Source organism: Mastomys coucha, unplaced genomic scaffold (genome assembly GCF_008632895.1).
Source record: "Mastomys coucha isolate ucsf_1 unplaced genomic scaffold, UCSF_Mcou_1 pScaffold15, whole genome shotgun sequence".
Lineage (NCBI taxonomy): Eukaryota > Metazoa > Chordata > Mammalia > Rodentia > Muridae > Mastomys > Mastomys coucha.
The window spans coordinates 140,687,142-140,712,814 of NW_022196897.1; the positions used below are offsets into that span (position 1 = coordinate 140,687,142).

Genomic DNA, 25,673 nt, shown 5'->3' on the forward strand with positions numbered 1-25,673 from the left:
CCCCCCGTGACTTTTTATTGCCTGGCCTGTGTGTATTTTCACTTGGCGTTTTGGGACCCTGTGACTGTGTTCTTTGGGAAATAACTTGCAGCATGGCAGGAAGAAACCTTGAGTTTACAACCTTCAGTTACCTTCATGTTTCCTCTTACTGCTTCTGTATGGGTAAGCTCCTTTAGACAACATATTTGTCCTCAAGTTTGTGAGAGCCACACTGTTAACTTCTTTTTCATTGGTGCCAAGGTGGGAACCAGTTGCTTTCTTTGTCTTGTTTTTTCCTTCCACTTTTATCTTGGAAACTTGATTTTACTACCATATGTTGAATCTCTAATTTGCTTTATAGCCAAGGATAACCCTGAACTTTTGACCTTTCCTGCCTCTACCTACAAAGTGCTAGTAGATTTTAAGTATATCTGGCTGAACTTGTAACATTGAAGAAACTTCAGCTAGTTATAGTGCTATTAAATTTCCTGAGCATAAGCGAGGTCTCTTTATTTTACTAGGAACCTTCCATACCACTATTGGCTAGTCAGTCTGTGTCCAGGCCAATTGTAGGACTTAACAAAAGGGACAAACTTAGTAGACTTTGTTTTTGTTTAAGTTGACACTATTAAACTGGCTGTGCATAGTAAGGGAAGTGGGTCTGATGCCATGACTTCTCATTAATATAAAACCTGTTTTACTTAGGAGTTAGTACCTGATTTTTTTTTCTTGTGGATGCAATTAGCAGCCACTCCTATGTGTGAAAAATAGGTATCTTCTGAGCAAGAAACTTCTGGAAGTTATTGTAACATTGCAGGATGTGGAATAACTGACATGATGCCAGTAAGTGTGTAACTCAAACGATATTCAAACTAAGCTCTTGTGATGCTAGTTTCTCAGATGGAGGCACATGCTTGCATGTGGCAAATTTGTAAAATCTCAGTACACTCAAAGTGTCAATGCACTTGGTTTCTTTTGCATTTTAGAACTGGCAGTCTTAAAATTCTTTGGAGGGGGGTTGGGGTTTGGTTTATTTTATTTTGTTTTACTTTTTTTGAAACAGGCTTTCTACATAGCCCAGGCTGTCCTAGAACTTACTGTGTTGATCAGGCTGGCCTTGAACTCACAGAGATCCATTTGTCTTTGCCTCTTGGGTGTTGGGATTAAAGGCATGCTGCCCCACCATGCCCAGCCAGAGTTTGCTCTTAATATTAAATTACACAGAAAGGGATTTGTGTGTGTGTTGCTGAGGATCTAACTTAAGGCCTGATTGTGCTAGGCAAGTACTTTACCACTAAACTAAACCCTGCCCCATTTGTAAGATGTATGGAATGCTTAATAAACTGGCTGCATTTTTAAAGTGTGTGAGTGTGTGTGTGTGTGTGTGTGTGTGTGTGTGTGTGTGTGTACATGTGTATGCACTTGTATATTTGAGGATGCAAACATGCAATAGATGCATGTGGAAACAGTGTCTTTTACTGTGTACAGGGAGGCTTGGCAACAGACACCTGGTTACGAAGCAATGGGTGCGTTTTTGTTTCGTTTTGTTTAAGGTTAAATGAGAAGACTTCAAAGAATGAAAAGATGATAGAAAGTCTTTTGACCTTCCAGTGGATCTAATGTTATTAGATTTTTTTTTTTTTTAATATGAGTACACTGCATGTCTTAAGACATGCACTAGAATTGTGCATCGGATCCCATTACAGATGGTTGTGAGCCACCATATGGTTGCTGGGAATTGAACTCAGGACCTCTGGCAGAGCAGTCAGTGCTCTTAACCGCTGAGCCATTTCTCCAGCCCATGTTACTAGATCTTGACAACTATTCGAATAATAGGAAATTTTTTTAAAAAGAGATAGTCTGCCGAGCGGTGGTGGCGCACGCCTTTAATCCCAGCGCTTGGGAGGCAGAGGCAGGTTGATCTCTGAGTTCGAGGCCAGCCTGGTCTACTGAGTGAGTTCCAGGATAGCCAGGGCTACACAGAGAAACCCTGTCTCGAAAAACCAAAAAAAAAAAAAAGATAGTCTATTAGTTATCTCTTAAATTTAAAAGACAGCTCTAGCTTGAACTCGTAGAGATCTACCACCAGCCTCTGCTTCCTGAGTGCTGAGATTAAGTGTTTTACCACGCTGCCTGGAAATCTAAAGTTTTAAAAAGCATGAATAATTTTGAATGTTGGCAGCTAACCTGGAATTTTTTTAGCCAGATTTGTGTGGATTGGAGATACATGTTAGTGACCTATGAAATACACTATTGTCTGGGAATGACATGGCTAAATAGGTAATGGGGTCAGAAATGTAGGCTGTTACTGGAGCCCTTAGCCAGAGGCCTGGCTCTGGGTTTGGCCACTTGCTCCATAAGGAGAAAAATGATATAAAATATATAAAAGCAAAACTTACGGTTTTGACCCAAAACCAGAGACAAAGCCATACTCAGTATGTCTTTGTATTCCCCATAGAAGTGTTGAAATTTATAGAAAAGGTAGAACAAAAGCCAGGAAATAGGCTTATGTAGATTTATGTGGTTCTTATTGAGTTGAATTGGGATGGGTGTCAGTCCCAGAGTTTTAATTCTATTTGGTTTTTGTTTAACCTAGTCAGGGCTTCCGAGCAGGGTGTCTGTACTGTCAGCATGTTGTTTCTTATGGGGAGCTGAGACTGAAAAAGCCAATTAAGATTTTTAAAATTTTGAGTAACTCCTATTACAGAAAGAATGAAGCTAAGAGACTTGATAGTTTAGGACAGATCACTCTCTTTTTGTAGGCTATCCTCTCCTCTGCACAGTCACTGACACTTCACCAAAATCCCACACTTAATGCAATAGCATCTACCATATGCTCCTTGCCCCAAGGTGCAACTGTTCTCTTCCTTGAGCTTGTCTATCTTCCAAGCAGACTTTTTTTTTTTTTTTTTTTTTGGTGTAAAATCTGAGTGTATTTCTTTTAAAAATGACATGAGGCTTTTACAATCATTGCAAAAGAGAAATGAAAAATCTGGCAGCTCAACAGTTGAGGTACCTCTGAGGCTATCTGAAACATACTGGGTCTAAAGCAGCAGCTATCTCCTCTGAACTGGTGCTGCATCCCCCGGGCCCAAGCACTCTGGACCCGGGGGACTGCGAGAGATACATGAATCTGAGTCCTAGCCCATCTAAGTTCTAGTGCTAGTCCTGCATGCGAGTCCAAGTCCTTCTTCTTCCAGTCCTAGTGCTAGACTGAAGTCATGTAGGCAAAACGACCCCCACACACCCAGGTCACCTGACTCCAAGCAGACTTTTTAACATTTAAAAAAAATTTCCCCTGAGACAGGGTCTTATTTGTAGTCATGGCTGGCCTGAATCTAGCAGACATTTTAATTTTAAAAACTATTTTTGAAAAGAAATGCCTGCTGACAGATTAGTATGTGGATTGTTGATTGTTTGACCCATTTATGGCAGATCTTTTGGAAATAGAGTAGAGGAGAAGGTTAGATTAGACCGATGGTTCAGGGGTCAGCTGTCAGAGGCATTTCAGATCTTTATATCACAATCATAACAATAGCAAAATTATAGTCATGAAGCAATAAAAGTTTTATGGTTGGACGTCAACCATAGGAACTGTATTAAAGAGTCACAGAATGAGTTGAAGAGATGGCTCAGCGGGTAAGAGCACCAACTGCTCTTCCTAAGGTCCTGAGTTCAAACCCCAGCAACGACATGGTGGCTCACAACCACCTGTAATGAGATCTGATGCCCTCTTTCGGTGCGTCTGAAGGCAGCTACAGTGTACTTATTTATAACAATAAATAAGATCTTTAAAAGAGGGAAAAAAGAGTCACAACATTAGGAATGTTGAGAGCTACTGCACTATGCAGATCAGGCCAGCTTTAAATTCACATGCCTCTTGCTTCCCAAGTCCTGGGATTGAATGCATGTGCCACCACATCAGACTGCTTTAGGAGGAGTTTAGTTTTGATTTTTTTTCTGGCTCACTAGAGTAGTGTGGAGTCTTTCACCTCATAAGAGTGTCCTATGGGCAGGGCATTTCAGGACATTTGACCAGAAGCCAACAGGCTGTCTAAACGCCTGACCTGTCAGAAGTGTCGCAGTGGTTTCTAATTAGAAATTGATCTATATGGGCTTGTAGCCAGACCTGGGGAGACTCTGATTACCAGGAAATGTATCTAGTTATACTTGTTAGCACCATAGTTCTGAAAGTGTAGTCCTCTTCTAGGACCAGTAGCAGGCAGTGCTGCTCTGGATACATTGTAAAAAAAGGTTGATGAACTTGTATCCTCCTTGGTTATGTTTTCCTCACTAGTTATAGATTACTTCTTCAGATGGAAAAGTCACATTTAATACTTATTAAATGTTAAATAGTGGATAAACTCTTGCAAGTTTCTTCCAATTTATTAGTTAGAAAAGGAAACTGAGAGAGGTCAAAGCAAACAGTCTTGACTGCTCATTGTGTCATAGCATCTTCTCGGTGGTAATGTCCAGTAACATTTGAGACACAATTGTAATTCCAGCTGCTCAATAGTTTTGTACCTGGGCCCACCTTTACCCTTATAAACATGCAATTGAAGATTGGGTCCTCTTGTAGCCCTTCAAAGATTGGAGGACATTTTTTAAAAAGCCAGTGGAGAGATAGTTATTAGGGAGGAGCTCTGCTTGTTTTTGCTTTCTCATCTCCTTTTTAAGGTCTCTAAGGAATGAACATGCTCTTATGAAAGTGAAGTCATCTTTTGGGATCTGTGGTAGGGCTTGCAGAGTGATGGCCTGTTGGAGGAGAACAGGACTCTCCTGGATAGTTCTAGATGGTGAGAACCTGAAGACTTAACGTGTTTAGCTGCCTGTGTTTTGTCAGACCCAATTCCTCTCCTATTGTGGGTTATTCAACAAATATTTGAAGAGTATTGCCTATATATTTGAACTTTTGGTAGTACTAAGGAATCCTAGATAACTTCATAATCTAGCATTGTTCAGGGAAGGATCCTAACCATAATAGATTGTGTGCCTTTTTTTTTTTTTTTTTTTTTTTTTTTTTTTTTTTTGGAGGTTGTCTCATGCAGTCCAGGCTGACCTCAAACTCTTAATCCTCTTGCTATATTTCCTGAGTCTTGAGATTACAAGAGTATGCCACCATACTTGGATCTTACCTGTGGTCCGTCCGTCCATCTGTCCTTCCTTCCTTTCTTTCTTTTTTGGAACTCTTTGTAGACCAGGCTGGTTTTGAGAGAGATCTGCTTGCCTCAGCCTCCTGAATGCTGGTATTAAAGATGTACACTACAGGCTTTACCTGTGATTTGAAGGAAAAGTAAGAGTTAAAGTAGGGAAAGGCATCCCAGATCAGGGGACCAGCACAGCCAAAAAATATAAGCTGTGTAAAGCAGGGTAAAGGCGTGGACCTTGGAGCAGTTCTTAACATAGAGCAAATCAGATTGACCCCTTGCCCTTTGCCACATTTCAGCTGTTAGCTATTGGATGACAGTGATGTAAGGCATATACAGGAAGCGGAACAGTTAGATTTATTAGCAGGTACCAATTGAAGTTTCCAGAATTCTGTAGAGGGAAGGAGGAAGGAGAAGCTGAAAACCAGCAGCCTTTTGGGCCAAGCCTGCCAGAGGTGCTGAGTTCTTGGCAGTGATTTGAAAATTCAGGCCTGGGCAAATTGATTGGTTTTTCTGGCAGAATTCCGTTCATTTCATATAGTCTGCCCCTCCTCTCTGTGCTTTTTTAAAAAAGGAATTAATGGAATCTGTTCAAAATACCTCTAAAATGAAATTACATTTTTAACTCTAATTACCCTAATTAAAACTTGACAGCTGTAATCCTGAAATGGCAGATATAGTAAGAACCCCAGGCCTGTGGCAGGCTCATTTACCCAGATGAAGTGTTGTTCTGTTCTGGGCTTAGAAAAATTCTTTTTTCTTTTCTCATCGGCAGCTTAGTCTTTGGTCCCACAGATTTACCAAGCTAGGGTAGCTGCAGGCTTACCCTGGACGTAACCTGCTTGCGTGCCCTGAGATGGTGATCAAGGTGATTGTTACCATACATGTACCTGATTCTTTTTTCTTAAGTTAAAATTGAACGTAAGCTTTTGAGTTAAATTTTCTGCTTTGAAGACCAAGGAAATGGTACTTGTTAGAAGACTGTTGATCTAGGGTTAGATCTTGCTCTAGGATAAGTTTATGGCTAATATTATGGACGCTGTTTAGCCACCTCAGGTGGTGAGCTTGTAAACCTTACACTCTGAGGGTGATGGCAAGAAGATCATCAGGAATTCAAAGCTAATCAAGTCCTACTTCAGAACAAACAAACAAACAAAAAATCATAATTTGAAGTTAGGAACATGAAAGTTTGAAAACAGAAGTCTCTTCACATATTTCCAATTTCTATAACTTTGTATAATATTAATATTGAAGGGTGCGTAGTCTTAATAAGTTAACCTGGCTAGCCTCAGAAATGATCTTAGGGTGAGGATGAGGTCTAAGCCTATTAAGCCAACTAAAGAAACAATTGATGCTACTGAGTCAGGAATTCTGCTAGAATCAAAGACGTCTGTTAAAATTACTAGAAACTGGCTGCTACTTTTTATGCTAATAAGATATAGTTGAATAAGACACAGTCCCTGTTCCTGAGAACTGTAGAATTGTGGCAAGGCAGTGACAGGTAAAGAACAGCTGTTTGTATATGAAAAAATTATGCAGGGCAGAATATACCTTAGTCAGTGTTAGAAAGTTTGAGTGCTGTAATACATGAGCTACTAAAATGAGGTATATAGATATTTCAGGTACAAGTTCTACTTTCAAGAGCACTTAGTAACTTAAGACAGGTAGGCTTGTGGAAAGTTGATTGTAACACTCAATATGTGGATGATATGCTGGACAGATTTATCTGGAGAAGAGGCTGGTGAAGAAAAGTGAGAAATTAATTTGCCATTGATCATCCACAAAGATTTACCATAGCTTTTTAAAATTTGTTCTTGAATAGGGAATAGCAGAGGAATGGAGAAAAGCACTGTAGGTATTAGGAAATAGTTTGGCCAAAGTTAGGAGCTATTATGTAATGACAGTCAGTTGTGGTTGGAGTAGTGTGCAGAGGAGGGATATGGTAGATGATGAGGGTAGAACTTAAACTTTATCCAGTAAGTGAGAAGAATTGAATACATTGAGAAGATACAGGGCTCAGATAGCAGTATATATGATATATTCTCTGGTAGAAGTAATTGGAGCCAGTAGATTAGTAAGAATAAGTGTTAGTAAACTATGATCATGGACTGTTAAACAGCTATATACCCTAAGAACTTACTTGTTTATCTATGATTGCTTTTGCATTACAGTGGTATGCTGAATATTAACAGGGATTTCTGCCATACCCCACAAAACCTAAAATTCTACCTATCCAGCACTACGTAGAAAAGGCTGGCTGAGCCAGGCACTGGTGATACATGAGAGAGGCAGAGGCAGATGGATCTCTGTATTGAGGCCAGCCTAGTCTACTGAATGAGTTTTAGGACAGCCAGAGCTACACAAACTGTGTCCAAAAAAGAAAGAAAAAGAAAAAAAAAAAGGAAAGGTAAGGCTGGCTGATATTTGAGTTATTTAATTATATAGATGCCTCTTAAGTTTGTAAAAAACAACTTTGTTCGAACATCAACATCATAGTTAGACATTTGATAAGTAGGAAAATGCTGATGTGCTATAATTAGCTGTGCAACCTTGGGCCAGTCATCTAACTGCCTAAAGGCTTAGATGACTGTAAATATAATGTAAGCCTCATCATCATTCTGATTCTTTCTTACTGAATTTTTTTAAAGGTTTATTTATTAATTTTATATGAGTACACCGTCACTCTTTTCTGATACACTAGAAGAGGGCATCAGATCCCATTACAGATGGTTGTGAGCCACCATTTAGTTGCTGGGAATTGAACTCAGGACCTCTGGAAGAACAGTGTTCTTATCCACTGAGCCTGAGCTATCTCTCTATCTCCAGTCCATCTTATGGAGTCTTGTAAGTTTGAAGATCCTTCAGTTGGAAAGACAAATGTCCTAGAAAATAGTTGGAGTTAGGTTAGGGATGGTATGAGGCAGAGGAAGGTGGACCTTTCTTGAGTTCAAGGCCAGCCAGGGCTACATAGTGAGACCTGGTCTCAAAAAGAAGTTGGGCAGAGGGTTTGGTGACTGAAAATGTCTTGAGGTATAAGGAAAGGGTTCATAGTAATTTAAAAATGCCCCATACCCTTTTTCTTCATTACTTCTGACATTTGTTGTAGCCAGATTGAAATTGTTTCTACCCTTCAATTGCCAAAGACCAAAGGCTAGATTTATTCCTAATCAGAAACTAACATAAGCACTAATTGACATTTGTAATGTTAGCATCAGTTGTCAGTGCAGTCTGTATCAGGCATCTGACAGGAGAGCCTCAGTTGAAATTGTCTGTATATCAATGTATATCACATTGACGTGTAGGCATGTTTGTGGTAGATTGTCTTATTAATTGATGCAGAAGGGATCAGCCCATTATGAGCAGCACCACCATTAGGTGGTCCTGGTCTTGAATAAGAATGTTAGTTAAATATGGGTCAGCAAACAATGATCCTCTATGGTTCTGGCCCTGAATTCCTCAATAAATTGTGACCTGAAAGTGTAACTGAATTAGTCCTTCTTTCTTCTGTGTTGCTTTTAATTAGAATGTTTTATTATAGCACAAAGCTCACCTGACAAAGGAACAGCTTAAGGTAGGAAGAGTTTATTTTGCTTAACATTTCAAGGTATACTCCCATCTAAGTGACACTGTGGAGCAGGATTATCTAGACGACTTTTTATTGTTCCAGTGCAGAGCATAAGGCTTCTCTTTAGCAGTGCTAATTAATATTTTCAACAATTTACAGTCACTTTGCCCACATCTACCCTTTCTTCAACTTTGGCCAGATTCAAGCTCCTTTTCTCCTTTTCTATCTTTCTGCTTTACTTGTTGTTTTCTCTCACTGTAACCTAGGTAAATGTAACAAGCAGTAACCATACTATAGCCCGAGTGTAAAAATGTCATGAAATAACTTCCACCAAATTAGTCTAGTACCGGCTGGGCAGTGGTGGCGCACGCCTTTAATCCTAGCACTTGGGTGGCAGAGGCAGGTGGATTTCTGAGTTTGAGGCCACCCTGGTCTACAGAGTGAGTTCCAGGACAGCCAGGGCTACACAGAGAAACCCTGTCTCGAAAAAACAAACAAACAAAAAAACCCAAATTAGTCTAGTACCTTTGAACTTGCCATAGTCATGCTTTAGAAAATGGACAGAATGCAGTGGGATGCTTTATTATAAGAGTGAAGAGTAATGGTTTCTAGTCTGCTCCTGATAGTGATAGCTAATCTTCATTGTCATTTTGGGATTTAGAATCTCTGGGTATTTATGAAGGTGTTTTCAGAGAGATAAATAGTAAAGTATATATATTTATTAATTGAATGAAGAATGGGAGGGGACACACAATGTTCATGGTGCAAGTGTGGAGGTGAGAGTCAGCTTTGTGCGATTGGTTTCTATTTCAACTTTTGTGTGGTTCTGGGGAATTGAACTTGAGTTTTCAGGCTTGTATGACAAGTAAATGCTTTGTCTACTGAACCATTCTGCTAGGCCTCCAGTCTTTACTGTTTGCATTTTTTGTCTTTGCAGTCTTTGGCACTCTCTTTAGGATGGCTTTCCACAATGACCCAGTAAGCTCTGCTTAGTCCAAACTCCTGTAAACCACATGAGTCAGGTTTAATGCAGCAGTGCTCCCATTTTGGGGTGCTGCTTTTTTAAAAAGACTTTACTCTTTATGTGTATGTCTATGTATCTGTATGCACATATGCATGTGAGTACCCACAGAGGCTAGAAGAGTGTGTGTTGGATCTCTTGGAGTTGGGGTCGTAGGTGGCTATGAGCTGCCCTTTGTGGGTGTTGGGAACTGTAACTCTGGTCCTCTGGAAAACATCTCTCCAGTTCCCACCAGGTGTGTTTTTTTTTTCCCCTACCCTACCTTTTTTTGTTGCTGTCACCAAATAGCTAACAGAAAGTAACTTAAGAGAGGATGGGTATAATTTGGCTCACGGTTTTAGGATACAGTCTATCATGGTGGATTCCAGACTCCCTTCTTCTGCCTTTGCTTTGACATCACCCAATTCATTTTATATCTTTGGTTCTTATAAAGCTCCAGTACAGATGGCCACTTTGGGAGACTTGGGGTTTCTCTTCAAGGGTTCAGTGACAAAGCACATCCTTTTCCTTTTAACCTTTTCCTCAGAGTTTCTCTCCCCTTTCAATGTAGAGTATTAGTTTATGCTAGCACCTTCATGTGCTTGAAATGCACCACCTTTACCTGTGAAGATTGTAGCCATCTGTAGCTAGCTATTCTTAATAGCAGGAGTCTAGTGATAGGCAGAACTCAGTTACTGGAGTGGAACCAACCCTGGGAGTTACATCCAGCTTTTCCAAGAGTTTCAGCAAAACTGTTTCCAGAGTGGATAGTTCTTGCTGGCTCAAAACTGAAGTGAACTTGAAGCCAGCAGTCCCAGCTTCAGCACTGAGGGAACTCCACACTGATTGTATATTGCAGGAAGTCTGGACAATGTGAAAAGCACACCGGTTGGGAGTAAGGAGGCTCATTGTGGCCTTGCCATTGACTTTGCTCTGACTTTAGACAGATCCCCTACTAGCTCTGGTCTGACCTCTGTCAGGTGGTACAGTCTTTCAGTGCAGCTCTCATCAGGGTTAGAAAAGCTATCTTCTAATAGTCTCAATTGTACAGAACACAGGCATGTGCTTTAGTGTGTTGATTTCTGATTATAAAGCCTTAGAGTCTTCTAGCTCTGGGGGTGGGGGGGGAAGGGGAACCATCCAACTGTCTCATTAGCATGGAGAAAAGAAAACAGTAATTACTTGTGCCTCCCTTGATAATTTCTGCGGGTTTGGTTCTTAGGGAAGGAGGAGGGGAAAACTGGAGACAGCTTTGGCTGAGAAAGGAGAAATGCTTTTAGTTCCCAGAATATGCAAAGATAAGAATTTGCACATCTGTTGTATTCTTAGGACATTCCTCCAGGCAGGCTGGAGACTGCCTGGATTGAATTTAAATTTTTGTGGTATATATTATGTTCTTATTGTCTGTCATTAAATTACCTGCAACCCATCAGGGGTTCTGTAATATGCCAGGCATTCTGATACCTGCCCCTGCCCTTGTTGGGGAATAGGGTGGGATTTTGCTGGAATACTTTGTGACTTGGCTACATATTTATGTTATGAGATCTTGAAGCAACACAGCTTTTTTTTCAAACAGTTACAGAGTGGGTTGTGACCATATTCACTCTCTTACACTCCTTTTTCCATCTCCAGCTATGGCTGATTCCCTGCTTCTTCCCTAACCTTCCTATTATGCAACACAGCTTTTTGTTTTGATTTATTTTTCTAGTCAAGGTAAGATATCTTTGTGAGTGGGATTCTTGTAAGAACTCTTAAGACTGTAGTTGTTTCAAGGCTAATAAGAAAAATCAAGCCGGACGGTGGTGGCGCACGCCTTTAATCCTAGCACTTGGGAGGCAGAGGCAGGCGGATTTCCGAGTTCGAGGCCAGCCTGGTCTACAGAGTGAGTACCGGGACAGCCGGGGCTACAGAGAGAAACCCTGTCTCAAAAAAAAAAAAAAGAAAAATCAAGATTCATAGAAAGGTTGAGGCAGCTTTGAAAGTAGGAGGTTAGAGACAGCTGGAACAGAACTAGTGAATCCATATGCAAGCTTGGCTATGGACATTGGCTGTTTGCTGAGTGCTAATCTTTGATTCTCTGTGTGTGAGCAGTTGGGAGCCCAGAAGTACTGACTGTAGCAGTGAGGGTTGGAGGAGGCCCTCTGCTGGTGAGCACTGCTGGAGGAGTTGGGAGCCAGTGATTCTTTTCTGTGGCTGCTCTCTCCTGTTTTGGTTGCTACTCCAGAGGCCAAGGAAACACAGTCTTTTTTTTTATTTTCTCCTCCCCGTGGTAGATAGCACTTCAGTACTACCTTTGAGGTAGCCTTTGGAAGTCATTTACTGTAGGCAACTAAGGATTCTATAAAGATATACTATTTAAGCATTTGTTTACTAATATAGAAAATGATTGTTTCTGTCAAATTTATAGTCTTCTTTTTAAAGTATTCCCTTTTTACCTCACTTGAGTCTTTTGTTTGATTACCGCATCTTTACTGTTCTGGTTCTGTTGTTCCCATAATTTTATTTTATTTTATTTTTTGGTTTTTCGAGATAGGGTTTCTCTGTGTAGCTCTGGCTGTCCTGGAACTCACTCTGTAGACCAGGCTGGCCTTGAACTCAGAAATCCACCTACCTCTGCCTCCCAAGTGCCGGGATTAAAGGCATGCACCACCACTGCCCAGCTGTTCTCATAATTTTATATTCCTGATTTACTTTTCTTTGCTTCTAAGTATAGATTCCTGGTTTCTTATACTTTTGTAGAATCTGTTCCCTATTTTTAGATGGAATATTCTAAAATAATAACATAGTCTAAGGGAAGGGCAGTTCTCTTCAGTCTAACTTGCAGTTAATTGGGCCGTAGTAATATGCTTCCCAGAAATGAGGATGGAATTTATACCCAGGACCCAGTAAGTGCTGGTTCTCAGAAAGGTCTCCACATCAGTGTATAAGGTGCTTTAGTCAGATATTTCATTTCAGGACAAGCCTACTTGTTAATACCTCAACCTTTAGCATGCAATCTTGGGGCTGGAGAAATGGCTTAGAGATGAAGTGACTGAGAGCACTTGTGCTGCTCTTTCAGTCAGAGTAACACAATAAGTAAGGCCCTTAGCATCCACATCCAGTGGCTCACAACTACCTCTTAACTGCTGCTCCAGGGGGGTTGATACGTTCTTGCCTCATGGTGCCTCAACATATTTGACATTCATTCATATAAACCCATACAGAAACACATAAATAAAAATAAATCATCCTTGATGATTTTTTATTTTTGTGTGTCTGTGTTAAGATTTTTCTTATTTTTATTCATGTGTGTCTGGCTGTTTGTGTGAGTGAATACCCTGTATGTGGCAGGTTCCCACAGAGGCCAGATGAGAGCCTTGGAGGCACACTTGACAACTGTTTATGAGACATCTGATGTGGTTTTTAGGAACCAAATGGGTCCTCTGGAAGAACAGCAAGTACTCTTAACCACTGAGCCATCTCTCCAGTCCTTAAATAAAACCAATCTTTAATTAAGGGGGGGGAGTAAGATGATTCAGTGGGTAAAGGAACTTACTGCTAAGTGTGATAACCTGAGTTTAATAACTGATTCCCACATAATGGGAGGAAAGAACTGATGATGACTGCAAATTGTCCTCTGACCTCCACATATGTACCCAAATGCATATGAGCATGCTCATGTGCAGGATACCTCCATATCCAAATAAATAAGTAGTGGGGAAAAAAGATTGTGGTCCAGTATGGTAAAAGCCTCCTATTGTGATTTGAAAGTAAAATGTCACCTGTAAGTTCATGAGTGTGGATACTTTTGGAGATGGAGCCTCCCTAGAGGAAGTAGGTTACTGTGGGAAGGCCTTGTCTTATATATAACCCAGCCCTGTTCTATTCTGTTCTGTTTTCTGTCTGTTCTCTGCTTCCTGACCAATGTGCTGTTATGCCTTCCTCCCTCTCCATTGTGGACTCTATCTCTCCTTATTTCTAATATTTACTTATTAATTTATTTGTGTATATACGATTGTGTGTGTTGGTCAGAGGACAACCCTCTTGGTGAGTTAGTTGGTGAGTTCTGTTTTTGGGTCCTGTGGCTTGAACTCAGGTGGTCAGACTTCAGTAAAGTGCCTTTATCCACTGAACCATTCTGCTGGTTCGATATCCTCTGTCTGTCCGTCCGTCCATCCATCCATCCATTCATACCCCCCACTCCCCACCAGATTTACTTATTTTATGTGTGAGAATGTTTTACTTGCATGCATGTCTGTGCACTGTGTTTGTGCCAGGTTCCTGCTTAGGTCAGAAGAGGGCTTTGGACTGGAGTTATGGAGTACCGTGTGTCACTCTGTGGGTATTAGGAATTGAACCTTGGTCCTCTGCAAGAACCAGTGCTCTTAACCTCTGAGCCATCTTTCCAGTCCCCTGTATCTTCCCCCGACCCCCCTCTTTTTGGTTGTGGTGGTAGTAGATTTGAAAGTTTCTCTGTGTAACAGCCTTGGCTGTCCTGGAACTAGTTCTGTAGATCAAGCTGGCCTTGAACTCACAGCGGTCTACTTGCTGTGATTAAAGTCATGTGCTGTACCACCACTCTACAAGTTTCTTTTTAAAAACAGGTATTTTCATTTTATGTGTATCTTTGTCTGCATGTATGTATGTATGTGTATCTGCAGAGGTCAAAAGAGGGCATTGGGTCGCTTGGAACTGGAGTTACTGGTGGTTGTGAGCTGTATTATGAGAACTAAATGCTGATCCTCTGCAAAAGCAAGTGCTGAGCCATCTCTCCAGCCTCCTTAAGTGGCTTTTTGTTAGGTATTTGTCATAGAAAAGTGGCTACAGAAAAGTAATTAATATCTTTGTGAACTCTTTCTTTAACAGTAGACTCAGCACCAGCTCTGGTTTTGCAAAACAAAACAAAAAAAGGGTTGGGTGTGGTACATGTTTATAATCTCAGTTTGGGAAATGGAAGCAGGAGGATCAAGAGGTGAGGGCTATCCTTGGTAACCTAGTGAGTTGAAGGCCAGCCTGAGCTTCATGAGGTCCTTGTCTCAAAAAACAAATAAGATTTATATAATGGGTCGTTAAAAAGAGCAGTTATTGGTTTCTCACCACACTGATCTTATGGTACCATTTGAAAGGCTTTCTGTGGCCATTTTATCTGAAGTAGGTTCTATTCTTACTCTTTGTTTTTATTTCATCGTTATGCTTAAATTTTCTTCACACTCAACATGGTCTAAAAAATCATATATTCAGTGTCAAACCAGGATTCAAAGTGTATGAGGGTAAGACCTTGACAGACCTCTTTTCTTCTGTTACAGGTGAGCCCTAATTCTAGAGACAGCTGCTGCTGACCCTGTAACCCAAAGGACGAAATAGCTGGCTAAACTCATTCTTGGTACTGGTGAGTGAGGGTATCTGGGCAGTTTGGGCAACGTTGGGGGCTATGATTAGTTTAGAAATTCCTTTCAGCCTTTAGGTGTTGGATTATTCTAGAAGTTGGATATGAGCCTAGGTGGCCTGCTGGCCTAGGAGGAGGATTGAGGTCACTTTCTTGCAGTTGCCATTAAGAATGTTTGGGATCAGTTGCCAGAAAGGCTTCTTTCCTTGTTGCTCTTGCCAGTGCTGTGAGAGGGTATATCTCAGGACCTAGAAGTTACATGTATCCTCTCATGAATTCTGTTGATGTGTTCTCAAAGCCATTGGGGATCTTCTTGACTCCAGTTTATTCTGTGACCTCCATGTTAGCGTCAGGAAATCTTAAGTCTTCTCTGTCCTGTAGAATGTGACATTGAGTGGTGGTAAGGATAAAATGATCCAGTAGAGCTGTGTGAAGTGGGTGTTGGGCAGCTCAGAGAGGAAGGGAAGTCACCACATTGAGACTGTATTATGTTAGATCTCACTTTATCTAACAACTCCATTTTATAGATGAAGAAATTGATATTCAGGAAGTGCAAATAACCTAGGAACCTATAAAGCTGATCTTAGAATCAGGTCACTGTGAATACCATTATGATATGACAGATTTTTCCATGAGCTGCTTGCTAGTTTCCATGGAATTCTGCTGTTTGTTTGTTTATAAATTTAAGAAGACAACCCTCCTCAGAAATTCAAGTTATTTGTGGAGCCCAGTAGTATGGAGAGGAATTGGGGTCTTTTGTGAGCAGTAGAATTTATGAGGGGATCAAAAAGATAGGAACAACTTATGCAGGAAGTGACCCATCTAACTATGATTGGAAGAACAAAATTCCTAGAACTGAAGAGATGTTAGAAGTTGGACTGACAGGAGTTAGGGACCTAGACAGCTGGGTTGACATTGGTAGACCTGAGTTTTTAATATTATCTCTTAACTTGTGTCCATTTAGTAAAATGTTGTATCTCCCTGCTCTCCTGACCACTGTTTTTGTTGTTTTTGTTTGATGCTGAGGACTGAACCCAGGGCTTTTGTGCTTACTTAATAGCAAGCACTCTGCTACCAAGCTAAATCCCCAAACCCCCCCGCCATCTGTCCTTTGTGTGTGCAGCCATTCAGTAATAATGTAGAGATAATGTCAGAAAGTTTTGTGAATCAATAAGCACAGATGAGACAAAGTGAGACCTGCTTGCCACTCTATTCCTCAAAGTCAAAAGGAATGCTTTTCCTTAGGGAATTTCTGCTGTAAATCTTTCCCCCTATCTTTCTGTCCCCCTTCTTCTGCAGGACCTACCCAGAGCAATATTTTATCATAGGGAAAATAGATTCCAGACAGAATCTGTGACAGGAACAGAACTGTGCAATGCTAGCAGCTGCAGTTAGCATCATGTGTTCTGTAGGATTAGGTTTAAATGCACTCAGGTGCCCAGACTGTGAGGCCTCTGCTGTAGTGTAGATCTTAAAGCAGATCTTTTCAAGAACCCATTTCCAACACTAACCAGCTATGTACATTGCTTGTTTCCTGGTGTCTCAGAAGAACTGCCTACTCCCACCCCAACTTTAGTGAAAAAGGATACTTGTGTTGAAGTTGTATACCTCACTGGTCATTCCAGTTTTCCCATTAGCTAGCATTTCCCCCCGCCCTGGCCATTGACTTAGGTAATTTTCTATTTCACATCTGTCTACTTGAGAGGGACAGAGGATTATAATGCCCACTTGGTACTCTTGAATTTAGCCATGGCAAATTCTAGTTTTTCTTCTTATTCTGAATCTTCAGGTTTTTACTAACACCTTTGTCTTGGTGATCTAAAGTTCTACAAATTCTGATCTTTCTACAGCTTGTGTGCCAATCTTAGAACTTGTGTCCTTTGAAAACATTTCACTTAAAAATGTGAATTGTTGGCTGGGTGGTGGTGGCACATGCCTTTAATCCCAGCATTTGGGAGGCAGAGACAGGCGGATTTCTGAGTTTGAGGCCAGCCTGGTCTACAGAGTAAGTTCCAGGACAGCCAAGGCTACACAGAGAAACCCTGACTCAACCCCCCCCCCCCTTAAAAAAATTGTGAATTGTTCAGCTGGGTGGTGGTGGCACATGCCTTTTGATCCTAGCACTCAGGAGACAGAGACAGGCTGAGTTTGAGACCAGCCTGGTCTACAGAGTGAGTTCCAGGTCAGCCAGGGCTACACAGAGAAACCTTGTTTAAAAGTGAATGATTCCATGTAAATAAGTGTGTAATATATAAGCATATGTATAATAGTTTATTTAACAGTTTCCCAGAGCCCAGCTGAAAAACAGGGAAGTGAAACATTATCATCCCTAAGTCCTTGCATAGTGCTAATTTATTCTTATTTTAACATGTTATTACAAGTTTAGCAATCTTGCTTTTAAATTCCTGCAGATAAAATTAAAAGCAGAAAGAGGAGCTATGCTACACTAATTAACAGCTAGTGGTAGAGCTGGAAGCTGACAGTAATAAAAAGGGTGAGAGAAAATGATAATAAGTTTAAAATAATAGACTGGAGGGCATTGACTATAAAGGTGGTTAACAGCCCTACAAACATCTGTGTGCTTCACTAAAATGGGGTGGAACTTAGAGAAATTAGGTAAGTTTTGTGGTTTTAATTTATTAGAAAACTCAAGTTAGTTATTTATGGGATATACTGTATTACTAGACACATTCTAAATCTATATAAATTTATTTCATTTTTGTAGCAGCTTGAGAGATTTTCTGTTGATGTTCTTGTTTTATGAATTCCTCAGAGTTAGAGAAGGCATGAAGGCATTCCTTAGAAGAGCTAAGTTTACATTACAGTGGGATCTGGCTGCAGAGACCCAAGCCTTTTCTGTTGTACTTGGGTTTGGGCTTCTAAACTGTTGTCCTTTTCAGCTTTTTTGGATCATAGCTCTCCCTTTTATTCATTTTACTATATGATTTTTTTAAGACACTTTTTATTCATTTACCTAGTATTTATTGATGTTTTATAACCATGTATGGTGCATGGTTTCATATTTTGACATTTAGCAGTGAATAAAATAGTTTGATTCTGTGGTTTCCATTCTAGAAGAAGAAGGCAGAAAGGTGAATAACTATGAGGAAAAATAATGTAGGATAAGGGAGACTATGATTAAAGAAGGTCTGTCTAAAACAATAAGGTCGGTGCAGAAGCTGAAGTATTGAGCTCTGTTATATTTTGAAATAACATTTTAGGCACAAGAGTTCAGTTCAGGGCTGGAGAGATGGATGGCTCAGTGGTTAAGAGCACTGACTGCTCTTCCAGAGGTCCTGAGTTCAATTCGCAGCAATCACATGGTAGCTCACAACCATCTGTAATGTGATGCCCTCTTCTGGGCACTCTTCTGAAGACTGTGCACTCTTCTGAAGACTGTGACAGTGTACTCAAATACATTAAATAAATAAATAAATAAATAAATAAATCTTAAAAAAAAAAAAAGTTCCATTCAGCAAGGTCAGAAGTCCTGAAACCGAAGCATGTGGGTTGTGTTTGAAGAAATCGAAGGCAAGCTTTAGTGTCTAGAGAGGAAATAAGCAGGGGAACATTAGATTATGGAGAAGCTGTCTTAAAGAAGAGGACATAGGAATGTTTTGAATGAAATAGGTAGAAGAATGTCATAATCAGCTTTTGTTGTTGTTGTTGTTCTTGTTGTTGTTTTAAAACAAACCTCTGACCGCTAGCACCTCTTTCTAGTAGTATGGTGTTGCAGAGAACTGACAAGAGCTTGACCTTGTTCTAGTTCTCATTTATTTTATGATGTAGTACAATCTTAACCCATTTTGTATAGCCCTGGCTGTCCTGGAATTCACTCTGAAGACCAGGCTGGCCTTGAACTCAGAAATCTGCCTGCCTCTGCCTCCTAAGTGCTGGGATTAAAGGTGTGCACTAACACTGCCCGGCTATTGAGAGGTTTTATTATAACTGGTTCATTTATTATCTTAAGGCTTAGACTGTTTTTAAATTGTATTTATTATTATTCTATGTGTATATGTGTGGGGTACCTTACCCCCTTTTAGTTTCATTAAAGCTAAAGATGTTCTTTTCTTTCACTGAAATAGTGGGCAGAGAAGAAGATAGCTAAGTAAGAGAGGTCCTGTAGGTCAGATCAATTAAGAGACATTGCTAGGAACGTTGGTGGTGACAGGGAGTACTGAGCTTAAGAATACTGCCAAGAAATCAGAATCTAAGTTAGGAAATTGGAAACTGCAGTTCAGGAAACCAAAGTCTGTTGGTAGCTGTGGTGCTAGGATTATGAGATAAAATGAGGTGTGGTGACAACAGGTCTATTATCACAGTTACTTTGGAGGCTGAAGCATGAGGGTCAAAAGTTCAGCACCTGCTCTGGCTATAGAAATGCTATAGAAATGCTCTGGACACTTCCAGTGACTGTTTCTTAAAAGAAAATAATGAATGAATGATGGAAGGCACAAGATTTAGGTTCAAGACTCAGTACTCTGATAGACAGGTTTTTTTCTTTAGATCATTTGTCAGGAGACAATATAGGGAACTTATTTATCTAATGGGGTTTAGATGAAGGTAGTGGGCAAACCTATTACAAAAGACCCCATTAACACAAAAGCAGAAATGGAAGAGCTGGGGCCTGGTGGCACAGGACTGTAATTCTGGCTACTTCAGAGGAGGAGCCGGAAGAGGAAGCAAAACCTCTGGGCTTGCTTTCTTTTCTTTTTCCTTTTGGCCTGGCATTTTTGTTTTATCTGAGCTTTCATTCTTCTATCTTTATCATCATTCCCTTCCATCTCTACAGTTAGCTGAACCTATCAAGGGCTACCTTACAAAGTGCATAGAGAGAGTCGAAAGACTTTAAAGGCATAACTGTTGGGGCTAGTATTTCTTTCTCATTAAGTATATTCTTCAAAACCTGAAACATGGGCGTAAAGAAAGTAGGCCGATTTATACTGAGATTTGAGTCTTTGCTCTGACATTTATCTCTCCAGTGATTAACTTCACTGACTTGTATTTTCCTCGTCTGCAAAGTTAGATCTTATTGTGGTTGTTGTGATGATAATGTATTGGAGGAAGCAGGTTACTGAGGTTCATCTTTGGACTGTGTTTTCCTGGGGCCACATCCCCTTTTCTATGCTTCCTGTGTGCCATGATGGAAACTGCTCTGTTCTTGACACTGGTACAGTGTGAAACCAAAAAAGTTCTTGCTTCTTGAAAGGTAGAGAAAAGAAAAGGGGGACAGAGAGAGTAAGAAGGGAAATGGGAAGGATCTAGTATCTGTCAGGTGGTATCTACTTGCCAGTAACTGAAACAAATCCTCAAATCATGTTTTAAATACTTAGATTTAAAAAGTGGTGACTCAGGCTCTGAACTTAGTCTCTCCAACTTTAGGAAAGCAGTTCATTCCTAAACTTCGGTTTCCTCAACTATAAAAGGAGGAACAAGCGTGAGGGCTCACCCCCATGTTCTGGCTTTTGCCCTTGGTCGAGAAGATTTTGTGTGTGAAAAGGCTTTGGTTTTTTTTTTTTTTTCTTTTAAATTTATGTGTATGTGTTGTGTATGCCTCGTGGGAACCCTTGGAGGCTAGAAGAGATTCCCTTGGAGCTGGAGCTGTTGTTTGTGACCTGCCTGATGTGACCAAATCGAGGTAATCTTCAAAAGCAGCAAGTGCTGTTGACCGTGGAATCATCTGTCCAGCCTCATGAGAAAGGCTTTAAGAGTTGTGCTTCATGGCTGAAGAGGTGACACTGGCTGCTTTTCAGAGGTCTCAGGCCCTAGGGTCTCTGCGGGCACTAGGCACATAAGTGGTGCACAGACATTACATGTTGGCAAAATAACTGTATACATTTTAAAAAAATGGCTTTGTTTTGCCCTAGAATATTTAGAATCTTCTTGACTATTCTAAATATTATCTTGGTCTGTCTGTCTGTCTGTTTTTACTTACTCACTTTACATGTTATTTTGTTTTTTCCCTCAGCTCTAAAAATGCCTTGTTTTCTCTAATCCAGCCCTTTCATATAACAGATAATGCAATAGAATAGAAAGACACATCCAGAATTCCAGTTCCTATCAGTATTAACTTAATCTTTCAGAACCATACTGAAAGAGGGGATAGTGATAGTAGAGATATGGAGAAATAATGTTGAGAGAAATTTAAAAAAAAAAAAAAAAAAAAGAATGTAGGCCCAGCATGCTCCAGCAGCACTTGTGCCTCTGCACCAGTGTCCTGGTGGCCATGTACTGGTGGACAGTGGCTGGCCTGTTTTTATCTTGTGGAGACTGACTCAGAACTCCATAGTCTCTCCAACCTAGCTAGGTTCCTACTGGCGGTTGCTGCCAGGCCAATCCCATGCTTCAAATCCTCCATGGCCTTTGTGGTGCACATCTGGCAAACCCACGCCTTGCTTCTGTACCTTTCTCTCTTGAACCCAGGCCGCATGAAGGAAACTGCAACACAAACATAGTTAAGAAACAATGGTAATTCAATCTCTGGATGCAACAATTAAAGCTTAATCTTGTAAGCCTTATTAAAATCCAATTCCTCTGGTGGTGAATCCTTGTGAATCTGCCATGATACCGGGGAAACTCTAGTAGCTACATCTCACCCCTCTGCTGTCTCCCTTCCAAAAAGGAATTAACTCTCTCCTGCCTCCTCTCTTCCTCTGTCCAACCCGGAAGTCCCACCTACTCGCCCAGTGATTGGCTTCTTTATTTATTAGGTAATTGGTTCACAAGAATAGCACCAGGCCCATCTATAACACTATAATACTGAGATAAAGAAAAAACTAAGGATCTAAAAGTGAAGTCACTTGTTCAGACCAAATTCCAAATCTCTTCTGTCTCATTCTAGGGTTTTCTTCTCTAGAGCCAAGGTCATTTGTATTCATATATATGAATATATATCTATGGTAGCAAAGATTAGAACAGAAATGTCAGCTCTCCTAACATCTTCATCAACAGCCTTAAGTCCCCTGTGGTGTATGCCAATAACATAAGCTGTGCTTGTTTTAGAAAAAAGCGCTTCACAAGCACTCCTGTTTGGTTTACTTTGGCTGATGGTACAAGATCCAGATGATCTTAGAATAGCACAGCAGACTGTCTAATTAGCCCATTCCTGTGGTGCTGCACTCTGATGTGCTGGCTGGGGTTTGTCCCTGAGTCCTCTCTGCCTGTCATCATGTGAATCAGAATCAGTTCCAATGATTTAATTAAAAGAAACCAATTGTTTTCTTTTGCTAGTTTGCTCTTTCCTACCTAAGAATTTTAAAATTATGTGCATAGATGCATGCATGCTATTAGAAATAAAGTTTGCAGAGAAAGAGCCCATTGCTCCAGTAAGAGTCTGAGCAAGGCGAAACTTTATTGTTCATCACGAGGGTGTACTCTTCAGAGAAGCAGAGAAGCAAGCACAAAGAGATGGGAAATGTACTTCTCCATAGCCTAGGGTTCAGCCTCCTACAGTCTCTTAAGATTGACTACTTTTAAAAGAAAATTACAAAGGAAATAAAAGGCCTGGGGGGGTTAATCACTTTAATCCAAGAATATAGCAATATCTTGTATAAATAATGATTTTATGGAGAATGGGATTAAAACATTTGAATGAAGTCTTACAAGATAGGAGAGACAAAAAGATTTGAATTCCTTGTCATAAACCCAAGTTTTATAGTATTTGATAGAAAAGACTCAATGTTGCTGTCTTAGTCAGTCAGGGTTTCTATTCCTGCACAAAGCATCATGACCAAGAAGCAAGTTGGGGAGGAAAGGATTTATTCAGCTTACACTTTCACATTGCTGTTCATCACCAGAGGAAGTCAGGACTGAAACTCAGGCAGGTCAGGAAGCAGGAGCTGATGCACAGGCCATGGAGGGATGTTCCTTACTGGCTTGCTTCCCCTGGCTTTCTCAGTTTGCTTTCTTTTAGAACCCAGGATTACCAGCCCAGGGATGGCACCACCCACAATGGACAGGACCCTCCCACCCTTGATCACTAATTGAGAAAATGCCTTGCAGTTGGATCTTATGGAGGCATTTCCTCAAGAGAGGCTCCTTTCTCTGTGATAACTCCAGCTTGTGTCAAGTTAACATAAAAAACCAGCCAGTACAGTTGCTTACATGTCACAGTACAGAAGGTCAGAAAATTTTTGGGAGTTAGTTCTTTCTTTTTATCATCTAGATCTTGGAGATTGAACTTAAGACACTTTTACCCACTGAGCCATCTTGCTAGTCTTCTTTTATTATTAACTCTTTTAGCTTAGTATAAGTAATACATTTCATCATAGCATCTTTATACATATGTCACTTTATTTTGTTCTCACCCCCTAATGCTTTCTTGTGACGCTCCCTCTCCCTCTTAAGTAATATTTAATATGTGTCTACTGTGTGTTTGTTGTTGGTATTTTAAATAGATTGTCTAACTAATCTTTGTAACTGATATTTCCAGAGGGGGAAACTAAGGCTTTATAGTGAAGAAAATAAATGTTTTAAACATCCTGTCTAAAACAGCTCTGTTTTGAACTCTGACCTCCTGACTTCAGAGACTGAGCTCTCTCCCGACAACCATGCTACTTCAATGGTTTCTGGTCACATCATTTCTGGAAGAGTACAGTATTTAAAAGTGCTCAACAGAGGGTGGGCATTGGGTAGCCTGAGAATTGAAACTATCTTCTGTGCCTTAGTCATTTTCTTAGGTCTCTGGTGTGCCCTGTCTCAAACTGCTATAACTACCCAGAACTCAGATTTGGGCCCAGAGAGCCAAGAATCAAAAGGCCATCTTTGACATGAAAGAATGTCTAGTAAATATATACCTGTTATTTTTAAAGTTGAGTGAGGGGAATATTTCAGGCAATTAAGTCCCCCTTGTGTGCCTACCACTGAAGAGCAGGAAAAGGGGAAGGGAGTCTGTATATATCAAACTTAATATCAAGCCTTCTTCAGGGAGAGTGGGAGTTGAGATCAGATTTTGGATTTAGGTAGGTCCTCAAATCTGTATTCACTTCAGAGTTTATAAAGCAGTATATCGTCAGAGGCCTATACTGTGAAGAAAGGGCTTTGCTATTCCCAAATCCTTAGTCATCATGAAGCCAATGAGTTTAAGCTTTCTCTGAGAGGGTTCTGTCCCCAAGTTTGGGCCATCCACTGTTTAGTCGCAGAAGGGGGCAGGATCTTAGCCCCTAGTCTCTATGCTTTCTGAGACCTCCTATGTTTTCATGTTCTACTTCATACTTAGCTGGTAGGGATTACTGTTGCTTGCTTGTTTGCTTGCTTGCTCCTTTTCCTTCTCTCCCCTTCCATCCTCTTCCCCCTCTTCTTTTTTCCTTTTTAAAAACAAAATGGAGTTTTGTATCTAGACTTCATACTTGATAGGAAGCTAAGCCTGGCCTTGAATGCTTGTTGTATCAACTGTTAGGGATTTTTTGTTTGTTTGTTTTGTTTTTTGAGACAGGGTTTCTCTGTGTAGCCCTGGCTAGCCTGGAACTCACTTTGTAGACCAGGCTGGCCTCGATACCAGAAATCTGCCTCCCACCCAAGTGCTGGGATTAAAGGCGTGAGCCACCACTGCCTGGTTGTTAGGGACTTCTTCATGAGACCACTAGGTATGCAATACTTACAGGAATAGAGTAAAAAGGATGGGTATATTTTTGTCTCTTATTTGTCACTACCATTTGTCATAAAATCATGGAATTTTAGAATATTAGAGTCAAGGGTCCTTATCAGAAAATTACACATTTACGAAATAGCCATTCATAGAAAAATCTCAGCAGAGCTGCTTTCTTTGTTGTAGTTTTGCAGTAAGCACAGTAGCTCATCTCCCCAGCTTTCTAAAAAACTGTCCTGAGGCATTTACTTCAAACCTGAGTTCCTGAACACTATTTGAAAAACAACAAAGACCTCAACCAATATTCACATTTTATAATGTGAAACCTGAGCCTCAGCAAAGGATTTTGCCTAAAATTATATACTGTGTATAAGTGACAGGTACCATAACTCTTACTCCAGGCTCTTTGAACTAGGTGTGGCTTTATGTTAGTTACTGTGTTGTTGCCAAAGTGGCCACCAGTAACACTTTATTGACCTCTACCTGGGCTGAGTATCCGGGTTCTCTTATCTTTTGGCATCTTCTTCCTGTGAGGGAGGTAGGCCTATGGATATATGTTTCCTACCAGTTTATAATTTAATTCATACTATAATGAGCAGGGCAGGTTCTAAAATGTATGTGTGTTTGTGCCATCGTGTGTGTTGAGATCAGAGAACAGCTTCATGGAATTGGCTCTCTCCTTCAATCTTTTTAGATTGAACTCAGGTTGACATTTGCAGGTATCTTACTTGCCCAAGTTTTTGTTTTATTTTTAAACACAGTAAGTAGATTCTTCCTCACCAGAATGCTACCACTTTTTAAAAACTTTACCTTTATGTTATGTGCATTGGTGTTTGCCTGCAGGTGTGTTTATGTGAGAGTGTTGGGTCCCCTGAAGTTGGACTTACAAACAGTTGTAAAAACATAAACAGAGAAGAGGTACAGAAGCCAGGTTGGACTTTGCATGTATCTGTCTATTGTACAGTTGTTGCTCTGATTCTTCTCCTTTCCTTTGCAATATAAATTAGATGCCTTGACTTCTGCTTTTCTTA

At 40.4% G+C, this 25,673-nt stretch overlaps 1 protein-coding gene and 1 long non-coding RNA gene across 4 annotated transcripts in view; one reads left to right on the forward strand and one right to left on the reverse strand.

The window, feature by feature from the left end:
• Positions 1-25,673, forward strand: part of Raly (RALY heterogeneous nuclear ribonucleoprotein) — an 85,897-nt gene that overhangs the window by 15,525 nt on the left and 44,699 nt on the right. For both annotated transcript variants that reach the window (XM_031372387.1, XM_031372389.1), the window contains exon 2: positions 14,977-15,059. The gene's annotated coding sequence lies outside the window, so the exon portion shown is untranslated. The remainder of the gene's footprint in view (positions 1-14,976; positions 15,060-25,673) is intronic.
• LOC116091223 overlaps positions 1-25,673 on the reverse strand; it is a 46,969-nt gene that overhangs the window by 14,225 nt on the left and 7,071 nt on the right. For both annotated transcript variants that reach the window (XR_004118976.1, XR_004118975.1), the window contains one exon: positions 5,115-5,254. This is a non-coding gene — a long non-coding RNA (uncharacterized LOC116091223). The remainder of the gene's footprint in view (positions 1-5,114; positions 5,255-25,673) is intronic.